Genomic DNA, 22,301 nt, shown 5'->3' on the forward strand with positions numbered 1-22,301 from the left:
TATTGGTTTATTTTCTGGGGAATTATGCTTAAATGTCAGGATGTAGAATAACTCCATCGTTGACCTCCTTCAGTTAAGCAAGATTGTCACAGCTAGCTGGGTAGTTGTCCTTCCCAGTGACATGTCCTGTATGTTGTCCCCAAGGTTACCCATCTGGAAGTGGTCCCCAGTGTTCTCTGGGAACCTGTAGAAAAGCAGAGCTGTGCAGTATCCCCTGGATTTATATTCCCTCCACTTCCCAACACGAGTTTACGGGGCATTCTACTAATAGAAGGCAAAGGTGGAACTGAGCTACTGACTGTAGCTAGCAATGTATAACTTTCAAGTAATTTTTCCAGGGTTGTAATCAGAGTATCTTATAAATATAGGCATTCCTAGCTTTAGATTAAATTCCTTCATAGGTTGAATAATTTTATTTTCTCCCACACAGCGCTTTTTCATTCTCCCATAACTCCTTCTGGACCCTACCATGGTATCTCTGAAATTGCAATCATTTCCCATTCATTAATCACTAGCTTAATGTTTAGCATTTGCAACCATCTCGTCAGCTGAATTTACCATTGGCCCATGAGGAAATATCAGTGCCTAGGTGATCTGAGTCTGTAACCTGTTGTCCTGCCCCCTTCGGATTTGTATGAATCTAGCAATCATCTCTTGTGCTGAGGCTAATGTTTTCATGCCCAGACTGTAGGAAAATTAATGCAGATATTATTCAGAAATAGATTGCTGACTAGACCTTGAAGCACAGGCGAATAAGCCTGGAGTGCTCTCCACGCCTGAGGGGAAAGATCCCACAAGAGGAGAGATATGTGTACCAAGCATCTCATGGTGCAGCAAGCTAAAAAAGAACCTCAATCTATGTGTGAGTAAATGCAGCCTTTTCCTGTAGTGCTGAGGAAGCCTCTCAAAAGAGGCTTTTTTTGGCCAGGCAGTAGCAGACAGTATGCTCTGGAGGGTGGCTGTGGACGGTTTTGTTTTTCTTACACAAGACTCTAAAAAGTTAAAACATCCCATAGTGAAATATTGCTGAGGAGTAGGTGAGAAAGGCTTGCTTTATTACATTTTTACCATCTAAGCAAAGAAAACATCTTCAAGGAGAATCAGTGAATGCACTGGATACCTGCAGTCCTAGTTTTTCCTACCACTTGATTTAATTTGAAACCACCAGCACCTTGAAGCTGTTAAACATCAAAATTCTGATAACTTAAGACTGCTGTTTTTCTACCAGTCTGAAAAGATTAAAAAGATGTTGAGAGGAAAACATTTCTCATGACAGTGGGTGAACAATCAAAGTTTCTAAGTAGGGCAGCCTGAGGAACAGCCAACGCTTTTTAACAGTTATGGGAAAGTGTATGTTGTTTGATGTTCCTATCTGATATTTTCCTGTCTACCTTTTTTGTAATATCAGAATGTCTGGTTATGCTTAAAGAAGGCTTAATAAATGTTTTGCACACTCAGCACACACTACCCACATAAAAGATAAAAGTATGCAAACTTCTGAGTCATCCAAACAACAAACAAAGGGTAGGGGGTTCTCCCGCAGACTCTTCCAGTTTGATCTTAAGCAGTTTATTTAATCTCTGGTTTTCCTCCCTGTAAAATACCTCCATATTTTTGTTCTTGTGTGTTTTAAGGATCTCTTTTCAAATGACTGACTATTTTTCTGTTCTTGATATAGAATATGTTTTGCATGCCTTGTATAAGGACTATTGCTACAAAATAAGGCCTGTGTAGGGTTTAGTTTTTTAATGACTTCAGTGCTGCCCTGGTGTAGCCTATTGGCTACATCCACAGCTCTCAGCAATATTTTTGCTGGTGTCTTGCCATAATTTTGGAGGAGAGATGTTTTTAAAAAAGTATATGCTTTTTAAAAAGCTTTTCGTGGAGAGGAAGCATGCATGGTAACAATTTAATTATGGCCCTTGGTATTCAGTATAAAAATCCAATTTACTGTTATTTAGAATAATTTTCTTTTATATCTTATATGAAGCCATTGGCTAAAGGCTGTTTTAGAACAACTGGTCATACTAGTTAAGTTGCAGATAGAAATGCATGTTGTTTACAAAGATTTTGTAAAGCTCTTTCAGAATTGTTTCTGTTTAGCTCATTCAATATACAGGAAAATTGTCCAAATCCTGGTTTTAGAAGTTAATGAGTTTAATCTAAAATGGCTAAATGTAGCATATTCTATAACGTTGTATGTATCTTCTTGTTGACCTATGTGCCTGTTATCCTTGAAGCTAAACTCACTGAACTGTGGTCAAGTCATAGGTCCAATTAGAAGAACCACTGAACATGTGCAATAATTCAGCTTGAAAGGGTACATGCACAATCTGCCTTGGGTTGGAAAGCCAAGAGATGCTGTGACCAAACAAGATCCACAGGGAAGCTGTTCAAAATCATAGCCCTTTGTTCCCAACAGCAAAGCTGCCCCTTTCTCCTTGTTTACTACCAAATGCAAATGAGCAAAAAAAGCTGGTGCACTTTTAAAACAAGCCAGTTGAAGGAAGATGAGAAAAAGGAATGAAAGCATTAGAAAGGGCCTTGATGTTGAAATGGGAGCAGTGATTAAAGGGGAGATACAGAAGTGATTGGGGCAGCTGACCCAGAAGTTTGGTTTTATTTTGGCTGTAACTAGCTACTGGGAGATGAACCCATCGTTCTGAGGAGCTCCTTATTAACCCACAATGTTTTGCGCAGGCTGAGTCAGTAGATAAAACCCAGGAGGGGAGGGAGCAGAATAGGACAAAGCCAGCAAAAATTCAGTCTCTGCTGGGGACTGGGCTCTAAACCCTGCTGAGTTCAGAGAGCCCTGCAGTTCCTTTCAGGACAGTGCAGATAGGCTCTATGAGCAGTAAAGGTGATGTATGGCTGATAAGATGGCTAAGGGGATATCTGTCTTCCCTGAGAGTATCAGCCATACTGCAAGTGAGCAAATACTGTGCTGCCTGCAGGGCTGCTGCTCTCTGATTGCATTGCTGCTGTGGGACTGCAGTTGTCCTTGTGAACCCCTCCTCCCCAGACAGAGATGTTGGCTTGTTAGGGGGAGAAATTCAGGCATTGAAGTAGGCAAAAAGATAAAAAGCCTCTAGCTTTATATAGCAGGGTGAGAAATTTAGTTGGTTTGAGGACATCCAAGAGATTGCATCTGATTAAATCCTTGAAAAGATAAGATCTCTTATCCATTACCTGGTTGCATGAATTTATACTTTGGATATGTAGCCTAGTGCTTTGTCAAGGTCCACATACAAAGAGGTAACCACAAATTAATCACGGCTTGTCAGTTTTAAGGTATTTCTGGTATGAAGTTGAGCAATTCACACACGCCTACAAAACAGCAATTGTTCCCTAAAATAGCAGTCTGCTAACCAAAATACATTTTTTTTATTTCTTAAAGTTTAGGAGTGGAAAAAAAAATTTAGCATCATGTCTTTCTGTGTGTTTCTTTCTCATTTGCAGTAAAATTTTTCCACATTTTCTTGACAAGTCAGAATCTCTGTCCTAGTTCTCACAAGTCATGCTCTCTGTGCCTACCTGCCTGTTCCCTAGAAAATAGTTGTCTGAAAGAGTTGCCTGAAAAAGGAAGAAAGGTAATACCCCAAAAGGAAAATAAAGTCACAGATTATATTCATAGTCAAACTAAACAATATCTTCCTTGTTGAGGAAATATACAAAGAGTAAAAATAAAACTGGGGGAGGAGCAGGGGGAGATCTTGCAAAGCTAGCCAGCAAAATCCCTGCCAGAGCTTTTGGAGGCTTCTGACTGGAACTTTGCAATACATTGGGTCTTCCTATGGGTTCAGTTTTGTCTGGTTTAGTTATTCAAAATAGAGTTTTTATTATTTTTTTTTAGAAACATGCATATTAACTAGTGGCAGTTGATTTTATTAATATGAGTTATTTTATGCATTTATTGTTCAGATGAATATTCAGTCCTTTGCCTCTTGGATAGTTTTGTTCATGCAAATATAAATTGAATATATGAATTCTTATTAACATGAGGGCTGCCTGGAATCAGATTTATTTCATGGGTAGCCAGTTACTGTGATTCAATAAATGCGATTGTCTATAGTTCTTATATTTGGCAGTTACAGATTAGGGCTGCATAGCTTTAGGGAGGATTTTCTAGCAGTACAATTTAGGTTTAATATGTAGCAACCTTATTTTGAATACATCTTGCTGTTTGGTGAAGAGACATTAATGGCTGCTCAGAGGAAGAGCGGTGGCAAGAGAGGACAAGTTCAGAGGTAACTCAGAGGGACTGTATTAACCAGCCTCAGAATGACAACATGTGCTTTTTGCAAATAGCAGAACCAGAATGTTTTATAGCAGAGCAGTGATAATAATGCTGGATTTCAGACTTCCTTCTGTAATGAGAAAAGGGCAGTTATATTTTGTGGGAGACTCCGTTGATGGCTGTCCTGGCACTGCATGCTAACAGTCCAATGAAGTCAGTGGAGGAAAGCTGGTCCTTCAGCCTTGTGTTATTAACGTGCAGCTGGTATTTTAGAGAATATTTTTCTTCCGTTCTGATGTATTACAAACTTTAAGATTTCACTTAAGAAGATGCTGCATGTCTTTTAGGTCTAGTTACATTGTACTTGGAATGACTTTTAAAAACATTTGACCTATGGCTCATGGCATGTTGCCTTTCTTGAATGATGCTGCCAAATGCAGTGGGTGTGCACGTGGGAGGGAGTCAAACCACTTGTAGCGTAGTCTGCAAAATGAGGGGAACTCACCTATCTCATCAGAAAGGGGGAATTAAATAAATCTTTCCCTCCAGAGAACTAAGTTCCTTTACATTAGATCAAGGAAATGTTCTCTTTGCTTTGATTTTAAAAACCTCTAGCTGCAAAAGATGTATTAGCTGTTGCAATTGAAATGCATAGGGAAAAATGATGCTATGTGCTGGCCACAGATTTCAGTTTTCAGAAAGCAAAATATTTTGTGACTAGGTAGGCTGATCAGCTTTGTGTTGAGCTGACAGGAAAGAAAGACTTTGGGCAGCTTCTGGTTTTGAAATCTTTACTTAATTTTTATTTCTGCTTTCAGCCAGAAAAACAGACAATAAAAAGGTGCACCGTTGTTTCTCAGAGCTCACAAATGACTAAGCAGACTGCACGATATCTTTGCTTCTGTTGTCATGTGTCTGGTTAGTAAAAAGTGCTAAATATTCTGGCACTAATCCAGCAAAGTACTTAAGCGTGCACTTAAGTTTAAGCCTATTTGTAATTCAGTTGAACACAGAGGGAGCACTGTGTGCTTAAAGCTGAGTCCAGTCTTTAGTGATGTGTCGAATGGGGGCCATGGTGCTTACTCAATCAGAAGAGAGAGTTTTTAGAAGACAAGGTCCATCCTGAAATGCTATCAGTTATCTCAGCTCTGAGCAAACAAGCTTGGGTGTGAGCACCTGTGATCTGGAGATGACATCATTTACCTTGAATAGTAGATTGAAATATTGGGGATTCTGATCAAAATTTGGCATTTCAAAGACATTATTTTCCTCATAGGTGCTTTTATTTAAAACCCGTGTTATCATTATTTGTACATCAGTAAACAATGGTCAAACACTGGCAGTGAGAAAACCTTGAAGGTAAGAACAATGATAAGTCCATTAAACAAGGCAAGGAAGGCCACCTAGCACTAAGTCACAGCTGATAATTGCACTCACATTATTGATTTAATCATGCTTATTAAGCAGCTAATTAACTCATTATATGGCTGGTGTTACAGAGGTATTAATCCAATATGTGAAGTGTAAGTATGTAAATTCTCCTTTGGGCAGTTATTTGTATGCCACAAACAAATGTAAATTTGGAATATACCGGCCAAAGCCTAGCAACTAATTCAGGCCAATTTTTTCAGATAAGAGTTCCCTAATTTGAAAAATACAGAGTTTAATATGCTTAAAGTCACAAATTTGATTTAAGCTTAACAAAGTATTTTAAGTCAATAACAAGATGAACACATTCTGAAAAAATAAAATAAAAAAACCCAAACCCCAAACAACTCATAAAATGCTGATTTAAATTTTGAAAATGAAAAAAGTCAGTCACTTGAAAGCTTTGTTTTGACATGTTGAACTAAAGGATTTTATTTTAATTTTTTTTTTTTTTAAATTTCTTTGCAACTGTTTTGGAAAGCTGAAAATTCTGATTACAATGCGTCATTTATATTCAGCAAGGGATTCCCAAAATAATTTCTGTGTAACCTGGTGTTTTTTTCCAAGATTTTTTTTTATTGCTGTGAGTAATGGGAGCCATTTCAGTCACTAACTAACACCGCTCTCTATGTAACAGCCGTCCAAATACATCATGACCCTATAGCAAATTCAGTCTTGTGAAAACTATTAAGGATCAACTTACTCTAAGACTGCAAGTGAAACAAAATACGAGCCCATGGTGATGGCAGTTAAGCATGTACTGTCATTCTTGACACATCCATGATTCTGGAGACTCAGTTAAGCAGTAAAATAGTTAAGTATCGGTGTTACTCAGATGAGCATGTTCTTTGTGACATTGCACAAGTATGTCTCATCTTGTAAAGTGGAGTAAATTAATTTACTAAAGTGTTTTCTTAAATCCAGGAGTGAAACATGAACATGAACATCTCCATTATCATTAATACAGGCATTTCATGCTGTGTGCTCTTTTAGTGACTATTCCATTCAGCATTTGCAATGGTATTAGTACTAATTGCAAGTAACTGAAGTCTAGGCTGCCGGCTGAACTGGTGGTGAATTATGTACCCGGAGGTTTGAGGTCCTCCACCTTCCTGTCCCCTGCAGGGGAAGGCTTTGTAGGGAAGTAGCTTCCAGGGTGAGGCCCAGTGCTAGAGAGAAACACATCAATTCTGTAGGCCTGTTGATTTACACATGCGCGTTTCCTTTTCCAAGAGAACAGGCAATTTTTTGATGTTTTGAAACCTTTTAAAAACTGGTTTAGGTCAATGGATTCAAACCTAAGATTGCTAAGAAGATTATTTAAAATCACAGCTATTATCTATTTTAATTTCCTCTGCTGGAGAGTACCCCAAAACATTCATTATGTGGAGGGTATAATCTCTGAACAAATGACATGGTGGAATTAATGAACAATTAACTATGATCATATGTTATAAACAGAGCTGATTAGAATCCACACATGTCTGGGTTTTAGAAAGACTCTCTTTTGACTCAGCTTTGTGCTGCTGAGGTAAGACCATGCAGCTCTCATTTCTTATTCATTGTGTGAGCACAACATCATTTCCTCTGAGGTAAGGCTACATCTCTTAGTTTTCATGGCAACCAGACAAATAATTCATCTATTCTTCAACTTCTATATGTGGGGAGGGTCAAGGTGAGGAAAATAAGAATTTTTCCTGGTAATTTTCCTCTTCTCTGTTTAGCTAGTATGCTTACATTACAGACTTTCTCCCATATCCTAGAGACTATTCTCCAATATCCCATGTGATGATTAAATCAGAGGGAATATTGTAAAGCTGAAAGAAAGGGAATATCTGTCCCCAGTAGCTGCGGCTGCATGGTGGTGTATGCAGTGTGGAATGCAGTTACTGTGCTGTGCAATTTACTGTCTTCATTAAATCAGACAAGTGTCAGGTGAACCGTAGAAATTCCATCTGCATTTGCAGTGGGCTCCATGCATACTATTTACGCTTTTTTCCTATCACTTTAACTTCCACATGTATGTGTTTAATAAATGAATACCATTATAAATTATGATGATTCTTTCAAAACAATAACATCAGATACTGTGATCAAGAATATTTTCAACCTTAAAGGGAAAATGCTTTTGTCATTTTAAAATAGAAGCAGGCCCTGAGCTCTCCTAATGTCATTGGGGACAGGCGAGGATTTGTTTCAGAAGCTGCAGTGCAGCACCAGGCAATGACTGGACATACAGCTTCATAATTTTGCATCACATAAAAGCACTAGCATCCCTCTTATCGCCTCAATGCTCTGATCATCCTGAAAAGTGAGACAAAAGAAATGGTCCACTCTATACTGACCTTCATTGTAACAGCAGAAACCTTTCATTATTTTATCACATTACTTGATACCCTCGAGGGCAATGCATTTGAAACTACGAAATTTCATTTGCAGAGAGAAAACATGCAAAATTTCCATTACATAAGGAGAGGTGGAGTTTTACACGTGTACTCTGTGTGTGTATTTGTGCTTCTCAAAATATGTATACTTAGACATGTTTAAGCAGTAACTTACAGAACAGCTCTTTAGTCAGAGACCATTATGTCTGAATAATTTGTTTTTAAATGATAAAAAGTTTTTCCTGAAGTAGGGACAACTCAATCAGATACAACACTGTAAGTGGAGCAATGGTTTGTCTGAATTACACAAAGGTATGTTCAAATGGTACTTTTAATATTCCGAGCATGCTTACCAAGTGTTCTCTGCCAGTAGCATTGTATGCTGGTAAGGACTATGCACCCTAACTATTAAACAATAAATAATTGGTTTGGAGGTTTTTTAGCAAAATCCTCAGAATTCCAAGGTTATTCATGTTCATGACGTTAAATGTTGGTATAATAATTTTGTTTGTAGGATCATTATCTAATTCTCATGCATTCTTACCTTGCATCACTAACTACTTTGAATAGTGCCCACATACGTACAAATGGAAAGAAATAAGAGGTAGATAAATCCACAGATTTTCTGGTAGGAATTGTTCAATTATCAAGTGTCTTTTGCTCTTAATATGTTCCATTTTAATCCATGATTTATCCCATTATCTCTGCCCTAATACTGATAGCCTGAGATACAAATTATGAAACTATGCGTGTCTTTAGATAAAAATGCTTTTAACTAGGAATATGAAAGTGTTTTTTAAATTATTGGGTACTAAAGGCTTTGGCCTCTCTCCTTTTTGCAAGGTAAACGTGGAGTGTGGGAAATCTGGCTGCACCTTGTGCAGGCATTCAGTAGTTACAGGACTATAGATACAGTGGCTTTGACCAAAGACTAGCCATCGGTGTAAATGGGCTAAAGCACCCCTGAGGGACCATGTTCCTGTCTGAAGGTCACAGAGCACAGTCCCCAGCTGGACCTCACGAAGGGAAGGCCTCAGAAGCCTGGCTGCACGTCATGATGCTCCAGCTGCAGAGACCTAGTGGTGTTCAGTTTGTTCAAGTGGGTGGAAGAAAATGTAACAGGGTTTGGGTGAATGTGCAGGAGAGTGCAAGGGTATATGTACAGTAGGTAGCAGGCTTTGTCCTTCTTTGTGCCTTCAGCCTTCCACGGACTGAGCCCTGAGGAAGCGAGCAGCTCCCTGGGTCTGGAATATCCCTTCCCACCTGTTTAGTTTTAGAGCCACTTGGCTCTGTTGGCTGCCCAGCCTTGAGCAGAGCTACAGTTTCTGACAGTGGTTGTAAATATGACTTGCTATTAGAAAGGATTTGTTATCTTTGGTATGAGAGAGTGAAGTTTTCTTTCTTCTGTCTCGCAATATCAGGGAGTTTGAAAGCAGTAAGATTTGAAAGTTTAACGTTCAAGAATAGAAGGCTTGTTCTAGTTGGTGGCTGGAGTCTGTGTAAGAAAAGGCAAGGGTCCAACTCTAGAGAGAACTGGGAGCTGCTGTTTCAATGGGATTAAAATGGAAATCTTCATAGAGGAAGATTCGTTCTCCTTTAGAGATGCCTGTTATGCACTATTCACTAGGCAGAGACCTTTTTGCTGGCTCTTCATGAAGCAGATCCAGAAACAATATGGTTTTATCAGACCATTGCTCCTTACAAGCTATAGTATCTTTCCCATGGCCCTGTATTGCTGTAAGTAGGACACTGCTGTCCTAATGCACATGTTCTCCTTCCAGGCTCTAAACAACTCTCTCTTCAGGGCTTTTCGTTGTTCACTGTGGACACACTAGACTGTTCAAAGCTGATGTGACTGTCCTTGATGCAGTTCTGCATGAAGTCAGGAATATGCTCTTTGATTTCTACCAGCCAAAGTAACATGCAAGGTTTTACAACTGAACTAAATCTCCTGAATCAGCTGAAGGAGTATCTTCCTTCAAATGCAAATTTTTAATTCTAAAGGATAAACAGCATAGTCAGTAGTTGAAGTAAAATGCTTGCAGAGGACATGTAATATTCTTTTCCAGGATAAAATTAATAAAAGTCATGGCTTGATGTGTTTTGCTTTTTGCAAGAAGCCTTTCCAGATAGAGAGTGGATGTCTGGAGACCAAACCAAGAAAGTGTTGATCAATACAGCTGAAGGAAACCTGCAACATTAGTTCCTCAGCTAGTAATGCAATTGCTTAATAACTGGTGACATTGATTATTGAGGAACTGAATACTGTGTGCTAAAAAATAAGAATATAGATTCATTTACAACAAAGCAGCTCATCTCTCTTCTGGCTCTCAGAGAATATCTGTAACCATACTGTAACCATAACATACAACATGTTGATGACCCTGGAGAAGCAACAGGGCATTAAGATGGATGAAAAGAAGTCGGAGACCTAGTTGTAGTCTCAGTGTGATCCTGGAGTGTGGCCCAGTGTTTCTTGGACTACAGTTTGTTGTAGACTCATTGAGCCACTTGTCACTGAAAGCTGCAGGGCTTAACTCCTCTTTTTCCTCAATCTCACCACCTTCAGCATTTTTGTATTAGTATTGCAGATGTTCAACTCACCTGTAGAGGGACACCAGTGGTTTGGTGGCACAGCAGCGCTGGCCCGGTGGGAATCAGAGGCGAGTGGGAGAGGCAGAGAAGAATGCATGAGCATCCTTTTTCTGGCTTGCAGCTTAACTTTAAGATTAAAATGCACCCTCAGCATTTTTATGGCTTGGTTCTTTCTGTTGAATAGAAGCAGAACTGTCTTCCAGCCTCTAACACTTAGCTGGATCACAGATTGTGGTGTAGCCTTGTGTAGTTCCAGTTGTAAAAGTGTAAGGTAAAAAGAATACATTTTCAAAACACATTCTCAGTGTATTTGTTTAGCCTACAGATGTTGTGGGTTTTTTTGTTACTAAGTTGTCATCTCTACAACATCTCCAGTTTCTCAATAACCTCACCCACTGACAGGACAATATTTGCCAATTAAAAAATGGTGCCTGGCATGCACTCAGTTGTTTTACTGATCGTAACAGATAAAATCCTGGAAGAAAGAACTATCTTTTTCTCCTGTTATAACTGTGTATGTGAGTGATCAATGTGGCTTCAGCTTGATTAGGAGCATGAGTGAAACCTCCATAGGCTCAATTCAGGCTCTGCTTTCTCCCCGTTGCCATCAGAAACTCAAATTTCTACCTGTGCTTGTAGGAAACATCCAACTGCAAAAGCTCCTTTTGTCCCCAACCTGTCACCTGGCTTTCTTTTCCTGCAATTATAAGGAAACAGAAGGAAAACATTGCTGAGCCCAATTCTCGGAACTTTATGGTTTGGCAGTGATTTGCTTTTAGCCTTAGGGTTCACGGCTGTTCTCTTTTTTCCGTGCTGTGGTGGATTATGCAGGTGTCAGAACTTCAAAGGCCAGTTATCTTTATTTCCACAAACTTGATCACAATTTTGGTCACAGAAGTGACTGTGAAAAACCAAAACAGTATGAGTTTTGAAAATCTGACCCTAAAAGGTATGTTGCTGTTAAATCTCTGAGTTTTAACATTAAAATATTTTAAGAAGAATTTAATTAAGAAGAATTTAATTAAGAAGAAACTGAAAAAAGCTTGTGGATAAAGCTTTCACAATAGCATGCTTTTGCTACACATGAAGCATGAGTCACAGCATCAGTAATGTCAGAGCGTTTGCTAAGGTACAAACGTGTCAGGGAGGAAGCAAAAGCAGGTGTGATATGCGTGTTGACTGACTATATGGTGAATGCTTACTAATCTGAAGGTTTAAGCTCAAGAGAAAGCTATGACTCTGTAGATGTAACTGTTCTCCCAGTATTACAGACAAATGCAATAGGGCTGAAGACAAAGACGTAGAATCTTTGCACTTGATCCTTTGTGGAAAACAAAGTGAAAGCTACCAGACACTGACTTTTACCAATACTTTCCTCTTTCCTCTTCCTTTCCTCCATCACACTGAACATATGTTGGTTTACTTTCTGTGTAACATTTGGCCATATGTTGAACAAGTCCTCTAGGAATGACTTGCCAAGTGCCAGAAAATGCTCTGCTGTGGCAAATTGACAGGTAGACTAATGCAATTCTCTTTTAATGATGTTTTAACATAAACAGAGATTTGAATGTGTCTGAAAATATATTTAGAAGGAAGGACTGAGGTTTCTTAACTGTGATACAAGAAAAGAAACAACCACGAGCAGTGGTTTAAAAATCCCCCCCACCTCATGTCATTTTTATGAAAGCAGAGGAGAGTTTAGGCTTAATTTCTTTTTACGTTGTGCTTATGTGATTATTTACCTATTTGTTTGAAAGGAGTGTTACAGGATTCAGCTCTGTTAATGGTTAGTCTCTCACCTCTTTTGATTCAGATGTAAATGGTTCCACTATGTATAAAATCTCAAAGAAATAGACCCTAGCAAGCAGGTTTATCCCATTTAATGTTTCAAAGAGAAAGTTAAGAGCTTTCCATTTAAGCCTACCAGCAGGCATATACATGACAAGGAAGAATCAGAATAGCCAAACACGAAGATTTCTTGTCATTATTTAGAATCAATTGGAATGTGTGATTTCTTTGCAACCATATAACTTTATTTTGCTTATATAAAGAGTATATTAGTTGCTTGCAGAGAGTTCTCTCTGTATGAAAAAGAATCAATACATTTCATTCCAGTTCCATCTTCTTTTGATACTGAAACATTAACATTTTTCTAAAGGAACAAGTGATTCCTGGGTTCCTCAAAGAAAATTGTGTAGGCTGGGTTTTCTTGCAGTATCATAAGGAAGCAACCTTCAAATGGAAACTTCTGAGTGTATATATAGTGAAGCAGTAAAATCAGACACATTTTGTGGATGAGCAAATGTAAACTCCTGAAGACTACAGAAACTGAAAATGAAAGTGACAGAAATTAATCTGGAAGCCTTTCTGCCCTGCTCCTGATCTGGCCTGGGGTCTTCTTGGTAATTATATGAGGGAATGATTTCTGGGTTTGCTTTGATTTTTTTGTTAATTTATTCATTTTAGAATGAAAGTGGAAGGTTTGAAATTGTTACATTGTACTGAAGTCCTTGTACGGATAATGTGTTGCTTGTTGCCTGTGGCTACCCAGGAGACCTAGCAGAAGGTAGGAATAAGTAGCCAATCTTGGGAGACTATTTTGGCTGCAGAACTGTTGTGGAATTCAGCACATCACCAATACAGTGGCTGTTTGTTGGGGTTTGTTTTGTTTTTTTAAACTGAATTAGTAGAACTTTTCTTTACAGGGTTGAGTTTCACCTTTCTCTTTAATGTTATTGTAGTGTATGGAATACCCGCAATGTTCAGTTCTCAGTGTTTCAGTAAGCACAGGAAATCTGAGGCAAACCATAACATTTAAACTCCTTTTGAGGGTTAGAATTAGCCAGTTTTTTAAAACAGTAAATGTTTTTTATGCACAAATACAAATTACAATTTGTATGCATTTACATGTAGGTATGTGTACACACACTTAAGTTACTGGGTATGCTGTATATTTATCACAAAGTACCAATGAAAAGACCCAGCCACAATGACATAGAAACAGTATTAAATATTTTTCATGATTACATTTTCCAGCATTTCTTCTGCAGTGCTTTCTGCCCTGATAAAATAGCTCATCAACACCTTAGTAAACATCAACTACAGCCTGCAGCTTTATTTTTCCATCATTAAACAATTGACAATGTATTCAGTATTCCAGCCCAGCTGATCATGAGATAAAGTGTGACTAAAAAGTAGATCATCTGGTGGATGCTCCAGTGTTTGATACGACACAAAGGGCTCCTTTCTCCTCTCCAGTGTGCCCGTGCAGCTCCTACTGCAACCAGTGGGAGCTGTGCGTGCCTATTTGAGGCACATTGCTGTATCTGAAGCACTTGCTTCGTTTCATCATTGAAATTAGCACAGCAATAGAGACATCCAAGCCAAGCACAGCCACTTCTTGACTATTTGTATATTCAGCTGGTTGCAGTGTTAGGTTAGTGGCTGAGCTGCTCTTTTGTGCTTTTGTGGCCCGCATATAGTCCTTGGCATGGCCTGTCCATGCAGCATTCATGCTTTTCATGGTGGAAGATGACTGAGGGTGGTATTAGACATATCCATTAACTACCTAGAGTGTTCCTCAAAGAAGGATTTTCTTGTTTTCCTTCTTTCATGATATGGCGCCTTTTAGTAAAAACTGCTATCTTGAAGAAAAATACCCTGCAAGTAAGGTTCACGACTGTTGAAGATGCAACTTTCATTATTCACACCAAGCCTGTCCTGGAAGGGCCATCCCTGGGGGGACAGCAAGTACTACAGCTGCCATGTCCAGGTGGTGCTGAAGCCACTAGGTGTGATAAGCAAACAAGGAACTTGATTCTATTTCTGAATGCATGTGGGCACATGAGAAGGGAACTGAGCCCACCAGATCTCTTCCATGCTTCTTTCAGGTACAAAATTGCAGAACTGAGATGAATTTGGACTAAAGTCAGAGAGCTGAGAAGCTTCCTTTAGAAGGCTCCTCCTGCAAAATGTTTCATTGCTTTTTCATGGCTGGAGTTGCTTTAGAACATTAATTATTCAAGCCTTGTGTATTTTCCAAATGTGGCTTTTGATTGTGTTGTGCCACAGGCTGTGGAGATCAAAGCGGTGTGTTACTGCGTTTGTCTTTGCCTCCGTGCTAAGGCAGGGCTGACCCCTGTTGGCCTCTCAGTTTAAATGTTTTTCTGTATCTTAGTGCCTGGAAGCTTAAGAGCTTTGCTTTTTCCTAGTACCTGACAAGGTACCAGAAACTTGTGGCTCACAGGCCCGATACAGCTGGAAGCTCTTATGTACATTGTGTTGTGGGTGTCTGGGCTGCCAAAGACATTTGGAAATACTCAGACCTCTGCAAATAGTCAGCTCCTCACACGTGTGGGAATTTGTTGCAGCTCCTTTCCTAGCCATCTCTTTAGTAAAAGAATGTAGGGGGACTGCATTGTGCTGCTATCCTAGGATTGCCTGTATGCCCAGAACTTGAAAGTATCCATGTAAAGCCTTTACTCAAGCTTTCTGGCTGCATTGTAGACTATATCTGCGTGGCTTTTTATCTTGTCAGACTCTTGTGTTCCTAAGACCAATGGTGGAGTTAATATGGAGAGCCATGCTAGGAGCACAGCAGCATCTAAAGAGATGAGATGGCCTTCACAGCAGAGTTTATTCAGGTCCAGCCAGTTGGAATCAAACGTGAAGATAGGACAGGTTTATTTGCAGAGGATTGCCCACCCTGCAGATGGCCAACTTATTGCAAGTATTGATACGAACTCAGTTTGGAAGAAGAAATCAGGGACAGACTACACAATTATGAAGCATTTCAATCTTTTTCTCTCAGTTGTCATTCCTTTTCATGTGTACCTTCAGTATATTCCCCCGACCCCCGAATTTTTTGTGCAGCATTATCTTTCCAATACTTATAGAAGTTGATCATACTGGGAAAATTTCTTACTTGTTTAAATGTGTGAACCACGTGCAAGCAGCTGAACCTTTACTGTACCCGTGCATTCCTGGATCAGTTCAGGTATGATCTAGTCCCTATGGAAATTGGTGGGGTTGTTTTGCACTAAACTAATGTCAGTGGATGGTTCTCAATATCAGGTTGTTGTGGGCTACTGGAGCTTTAGCCTTCTGTCCAGAGCCACGAAAGGCAGCATGTGGTATTTGGCATGTACAATCCGAAAACCGCTCCTTTGTTATATAGCACAAGGATGTCAAAAATCATTGACAATATGGACTTAGGGTTTTCATAAGCTGAAGTACTAAAGTGTACCCACATAGGTATACCTACACGGGCATGCTGATGGCAAGAGGGCCAGTGGCAGTGTGTTTGGCTCAGAAAGCATCAATTGCCAGTCAGACAGTTCATGCAAAAATTGTAAATGATCCTTTTCCACAAAAGCTAACCTTTGGTACACAGGCACATGAATTCTAAATCAAACTGATTGATCTGCTTTACCTTATAAGTGTAATTATGGTATATTCTCTTTTCTTATAAAACAGCCTCTGATAGCACTGAAGTGAATAATTCTATATTTGGCAATTATTTATGAACTGCAGATCTCATAAACACAGCAGATGCATTTCCTGGATGGCAGCCATTAGTGCATCTGGGGACTAATTTACTAGTTATCGAAAATACTGGACTGGAAGGGAAAAAGAAAAGATGTTGCCATCTCTTTCTAATTGTCACCTAATTTCTGAGGTGCTCCACAGCATTTCTTCCCCAAGGTTTGTCACATTAGAAACATCCTTTGACATCTCGCAAGTATTTAGTTGTCTTCCAAAATAATAGCTTTCTAGGATATATTGCAGGCCCTGCTTCTTGGAGGTTTGTATCCAAAGCTATTTAGGAGAGCACCCTCTTAATTTCTTTAAAGAAAAACAAGAAATCCTTGCAAAAGGTTCTTAAAAGGATTTTCTTATTGTGCCACACTTGACTAAACATTAGAATGAATTTTTTGAGTAGTTGAAAAGTGAAATTGGATACCTCAGATGCCCAAAGATTTTCTGTGATCTACATAAATGTATAAACCTAGGACAATGAGGGGTGTCTTGTTCCCTGTGTGCAAAGGCCACTGAGAGGAGCAAAGCAGCAAATGGGTGTCAAGCTCCTCTGCTGTTTCCACCTTGGCTGCCTCGGTCACAGCCGTCTGTAGTGGTGCCAAGCGTGATGCTTTCCTGTGTGCCATTAATACACCTGCTCTCTTGGGCTCGTGTAGGGGCTCCAGCTCATTTTACAGGCACCAACAAATTACAGCTGCAGGTGAAACTTTGGGAAGAAAAAAAAAAATTGTCTGGGATATAATGGAGCCCTTGCTGCTTTTTGATATTTTGCAAATGCAAATGTGCAAATGTTCCTGCTTTCAAAACTAAGTGGTAATATAATGGGAAGAAACACCTGTTTTATGCTAATCTTGAGGATTTAATCTCCATTATCTCAATGACAAGAAAGGGTGTATGTTACACAGTTTGTCTAGCTTGCTTTTTTTTGTTTTCGTCCAAAACTTGTCTCAGTGGCATGGGGAGTATTTGATACTCTTTTCCATCCTTCTCATTCTCATTCCTCCTGTCTTCCATTCTTCCATTTTTCTTCCTTTAATGCCTTTCTTTTGAGAAGGGGAGTTCCAGTTGTAATAAGGATAGGCCAAAAGGGTGGCATTTGGATTTGGTTTGGGTTTTTTTTCCTCCATGCTTGAAGAGAGGGGAGAGATGATTTCAGGCCATTAAACATGCAACAGACAAAGCATGCATATCTTTGGGCTTAATATTTCCTCTTGCTGAACTTTAGAGATTCAATTTTAATATGGACTTCATCTAGGGAAGAGCATGTTCTTTATGATACAGACCTTTTTGTTCAGTGTGTGTTAGAATTTCAAGTATGAATTTTATGGCATTGGGATTGAATCCTTCTGACTTCCCTGGGAGGCAATGTCAGTGACAGGGTTTGCAGTATCCACTTCTATTCATGGAATATATTCTTTAATAGAAAGGCAAATATCAAGGGTCATTTCTTTAGCTGTACATGATCTTATTCCCTCTACACGCTAGCTGTATGTTGTATTTTATATACAAAGTAAAACACTTAAAGACATACAGTAAAAGATATGCTAAGTCAAACGCTCATAGAAAAACACTTCTAATAGGCTTATGAGAACATACCTATTTGAATGGTAGGCTTTCATGCTTGATATGTCATTGACATTTCCCATATTGAGGTGAGACCAAAAGAAACAGTGCAGCAAGGGACCAAAAACTTAGAAGCGCAATTTCATAAAAATATTCCACTTGCGTTCTAATTGCTTCTTATCTTCATGATAGTTGGGAGCTTTAGTGTCACTGCTACTCGAATATTTTTGAAGACACTTCTGGCTTCATTTTGTTTTTAAAACAATATTTTTTTTAAATTTCTGTAATTGCCCTGTAAAGAGCTTAATTACAAATATTTATTCTACTAGTCATAATAGAGTTTGTCATTTTGAATATGAATTCATTTCCAGTCTTCAAAAATGTCTTGGGGCATATTAATCTACAGTGTGGATGTGAGCGTCATTTTTTATAATTTTCCACTGCTGTATCTTTCTAAGAAATATCTTTAAATTTCTAGAGGGCCATTAGGGTTTGATGCAAGATAGCAGACATAGCAGTAACATATAGCTCTTGGGTACACGGTTCTCTGTTACCTTTTGTGCAAGACAACAGCATTGAGATGCAACCTTTCAAAGTCAACCATGTTCCTAAAAATAGGTTAATTGTTTCTCCAAAAAATGAGTGGAAGCAGAGTAAGAAAAAAGACCCACTTTCTCTGCCAGTGGGTCTTTATGCATTTCTGGTAACACTGTTTATGTATTGGCTTCCACATGAGCCCTTAAGCTTGAGGAAGGAAGTCAGAGAGGATACTGCAGAATACATTACTAGGCATTTTAAATAGCATACTGTATGTAGTGTGCACACCTTAGGGCATTTTTTAAGGTAGCAATTTGCTGTTAAGACATATCCTTGTGTGCTCGCTGTGCGTCTGTCAGAACCAGGCTTTTTTCTTGTCGTATGAACTCTAGCCTTTCATTTCATCACAGTCTCAGAAGTTGAAGTCTCAAGTCCAGGTCTGCAAATAATCTGTAGTGGAAACTGCTACTGATGTCTTACTGCCATTACCCAGAATTCATACTGTGTAGATTGATGGCTCTCACTCATCTGTGAAACATTAGCGGTCCATGGAGTATTTGCTGCTGAGGTGATCTTTCCTCCTCGTTACTGCTTTAAATGAAAATAAGTGGAAAATACCTGATTTCTGTAATTGCTATAGAGTGTGCTGGGTCACTCAGAGAGAGCTAAGGAGCATCTGTGCAATAAAAAGGAGAAGAGTCAACAAGATTATTTCAAATGAGAGATTGCCATTATATGACCGTGAGCTTGAAAGGGACAGATTGTGCGATCTGTCTTCACCCACTGTGCAGTCCCTGTACACACATTGTCCCCTGTGTAGGAAGACACACTTCAGTGAAAACTACCTTCAGCCCCAGCTGCCTCTGTGGTCAGGATCCTACTGAAACACATGGGCTCTGGAAATGTAGACCTGGCAGCACAAGTGGTTCCCTTGCAGAGCCTGGGGAAGTCGGGCTCCCAACCTACTGCATGTGCTTAGTGCAGCAGACAGTATTGATCTTTTGCACCTGTGCTAAGGAGAGCAGGAGCTACGGGAGCTCATGTCGGTCAGCACATTTACTGAAATCTCTTGCTCCATAATGGCTCTTTCGAAGTCACTTGACGCAGTTGATGCTGGGCTTCAGCAGTCCCCCTCAGGTCAGTAGGTCCCACCTACAAATGTGGGTCATTTGGCAGCTATTCCTTACCGCCAGTGTCACTAGGGATAATGCTACATCGGTAAAATGGCTGCCATCAGCAGGACGTCTGCACTGTCAGTTGTAATTAAAATCTTTGGCCTAAAGAATCGCTTGCAGATTCAGACAACGAAGGGACTTTCCATGTTTCTCCTGTCTGTGCTGAAGAGAATGTCAGCCCCCCAAAAGACACAGCTTCATCCCCCTGATTTGGCAAACGATTTTGGCTTGAAGCCCACATGAACAGGGAGTAGCCTTCAGTCCGGAGAGAATCAGTTTAGACAAAGCAAGGCCTGTCAGGCCCCAGTGGGATAATCCTTGGACCCAACAGTTTTCATTTTTGAATCAATGAACATACAGGGACTTTGGAGTGGGTCACCCTCCATTTGAAGAAGAAATGAACCAGGTGGACACTGGGTACTCACCCAGTGATGCTGGTGGTGGCTTCCGCATGATGCCTGTTTGCATTGGATGAAAATGTCAGGAGCAATAAAAGAATAGTGCATTAGCATTTGAGCACACAAGTAACCATCTCAGCCTTGTATCTATCCATTTCTGGGGACTAAGAAAGGGCAGCTTCCTTGTGCCAGCTAGGCTTGGTTTTAAGTTAGGATTTTTTTAATGTGTATTTTGGGGTTTTTTTTGGTCTGTTGTTTGGTTTAGATTCCAGTATAGACAGCCTGGCCTTTAAAATGCTCTGACTGGTTGAACTGAGTTTTTCAGAGGCACTTGAGTCATGGTCACAGCTGTAAATCACACACACACAAAAGAAATTAAGCACCTTTCACTTTTCTGTGGGCAAAAGATCCTCTCTGCTGCTTTGTGCTCTATTCGGGCAGGCTGTATCCCACCTAAATCTCTGATCCTAGTGTTTACTGCTGGCTGGCTGCCTTTGCTATAGCTGGCTCCAGGCTGACACGTGAGGCCTAGGGACTTACTGCTTCTTCTGCCTTTTCTGTAGTCACTAAAAGGCGATCTCCTCACTCCAAAGTGATGTTGTTTTTATTCCTTACACTGTACAAAATGTACCATAGGAAAAAAGGGTATTTTGCTCTGCTGTTGCTAGTTGCTCACTGGTGAAAAGGGACCTTTTCAGCCAGTTAGAGCTAAAAGTGCCCTTTCCTGGAGGCAAGCATCATGAGGAAGTTCCATCACAAAAATAGGGAGCTGTATCCCGGCAGCTCTCTGGTGTCTGTAGGTGGTGGTTCTGGCAGCTGCTGTGCTGTTCTCTAGAGAAGGCTCTCTAAATCTCAGTCTCCAGGGATATTTTGTGTCAAAACCTGATTTACTATGTTAGCTTAATTTTGGACAGCACACTCCTCTTACCGAAGCCATGAGAAGAAGAAAGGTACTTGCTGAAAAAATGTTTTATAATTGCATGTGGTTTTATGTCTATTGATTGTGTGTTACATGGGTTTACTGAAAGATCTCCATCATGCATCCCTATAAAAGTAAAGAAGCTAATATCTTACTGAAAAAATTGCCAAGTAAAGATAATCCAATTAGGCTGCTGCACATAGCTGAGTTTCTAAATTATTGATGTTGTCTTAAAATTGGCTGCCTTATAATGCAGTAAAAGCTGCAATGATATATTTAGGTGTATTCATGTTGCGATATTACTGTGCAGTATTTTTTAAAAAAGATACACAAACCAGATTTTTAAAGAGACTTGTTTTGTTTTACAGAGCACAAATATGGAAGAATATGTTTATAAATTAAACATCCAGGAAGTAAATAGTGGGACTTGGCTGAAGTGTGTCTGCACCTGTCTGTTGTTAAGCTTCAGGGAGATATCTCCTGTCTTTAAAGCTAAGCATGTGCATGGTGTAGTTTGCAAAACTCAGGCCAAACTCTAAATCTTTTATATTGCAGTTGCCCAAAGGAAAGTCCACTTGTAGCTCTTCACTTGCTGAAAGAAAGTATTTTTCCATTATGGCTCTTAAAATAAATAAACAAATAAATAAAATAAAACCCCACCAAAACCCTAGAGCAATTGGACAAGTCGAGTGGCAGCAGTTCACACACACAAGCTCCACAGACGAGGGCTGAAGCTCTGGTTGCTCCCTGCGGCACTATGGCATGGCTGCAGAAGTCTCTCTCGGGCAGCATGATCTGAAACTATTTCGAGCTTTAGGTTTTTAAACCAGTGCTTTCAAACTCAGCAAATAGGCAACAGCTGTGGCACAGTGATGCTATATATTAAAAGAAGATATGGAATGACTAAAGAAGAGTGCTCTGCGCTAATCCAATCTAGAGGCAATATTAAAGCCGTGGATCACAGCAGCAGAGCCTGTATCCAAAAGCAAAGGGATGAAACGTCCTCCACAGACAGATTAAAGAAGACGTATTGATTACTATCCCTGTTATCAAGCATCTGGGACACTAATCAGCATCTCAGTTGTGCATTTTAGTAATGAAGGAGAGCAATGATTCAGTGGTTAGGAAGGCAGCAGGATTAAGTGGGAAGGAAAGAGAATCATTATTATATTTACTCAGCTGCTGTCCAAAATGGAACATTAAAACTCATCATGATTGATTTGTGTTTTCTAAGGGTACTGTCTAAAATATTACTCCAACAGAATATCCTATTTTAAACATAACCTGGACAAGTTTACAATTTCCCATATGTTTTTGTTGAAAACAGCTTGCAAAGTCTCATGTACTCCCTGAGTAAAGGCTTTGTGCCAAAGAGGGAATTAACCCATTAGTCATTTAACAGTTAAAAGTGACTGTTAAATGAAATCTGTAAATCCCTATGAGATATTTCAGTTCAGCACTTGTTACTTGCTGCTGTTATGATGCCAGTAAAACATAAATGGGGAAAGCTGGATGCTTTCACAGGTC

General features: G+C 39.6%; 1 protein-coding gene across 23 annotated transcripts in view; it reads left to right on the forward strand.

Moving 5' to 3' along the window:
- Positions 1-22,301, forward strand: part of ANK3 (ankyrin 3) — a 388,642-nt gene that overhangs the window by 186,218 nt on the left and 180,123 nt on the right. The gene's annotated exons all lie outside the window — the stretch shown is intronic.

This window comes from Harpia harpyja, chromosome 10 (genome assembly GCF_026419915.1).
Source record: "Harpia harpyja isolate bHarHar1 chromosome 10, bHarHar1 primary haplotype, whole genome shotgun sequence".
In the NCBI taxonomy this organism is placed as follows: domain Eukaryota; kingdom Metazoa; phylum Chordata; class Aves; order Accipitriformes; family Accipitridae; genus Harpia; species Harpia harpyja.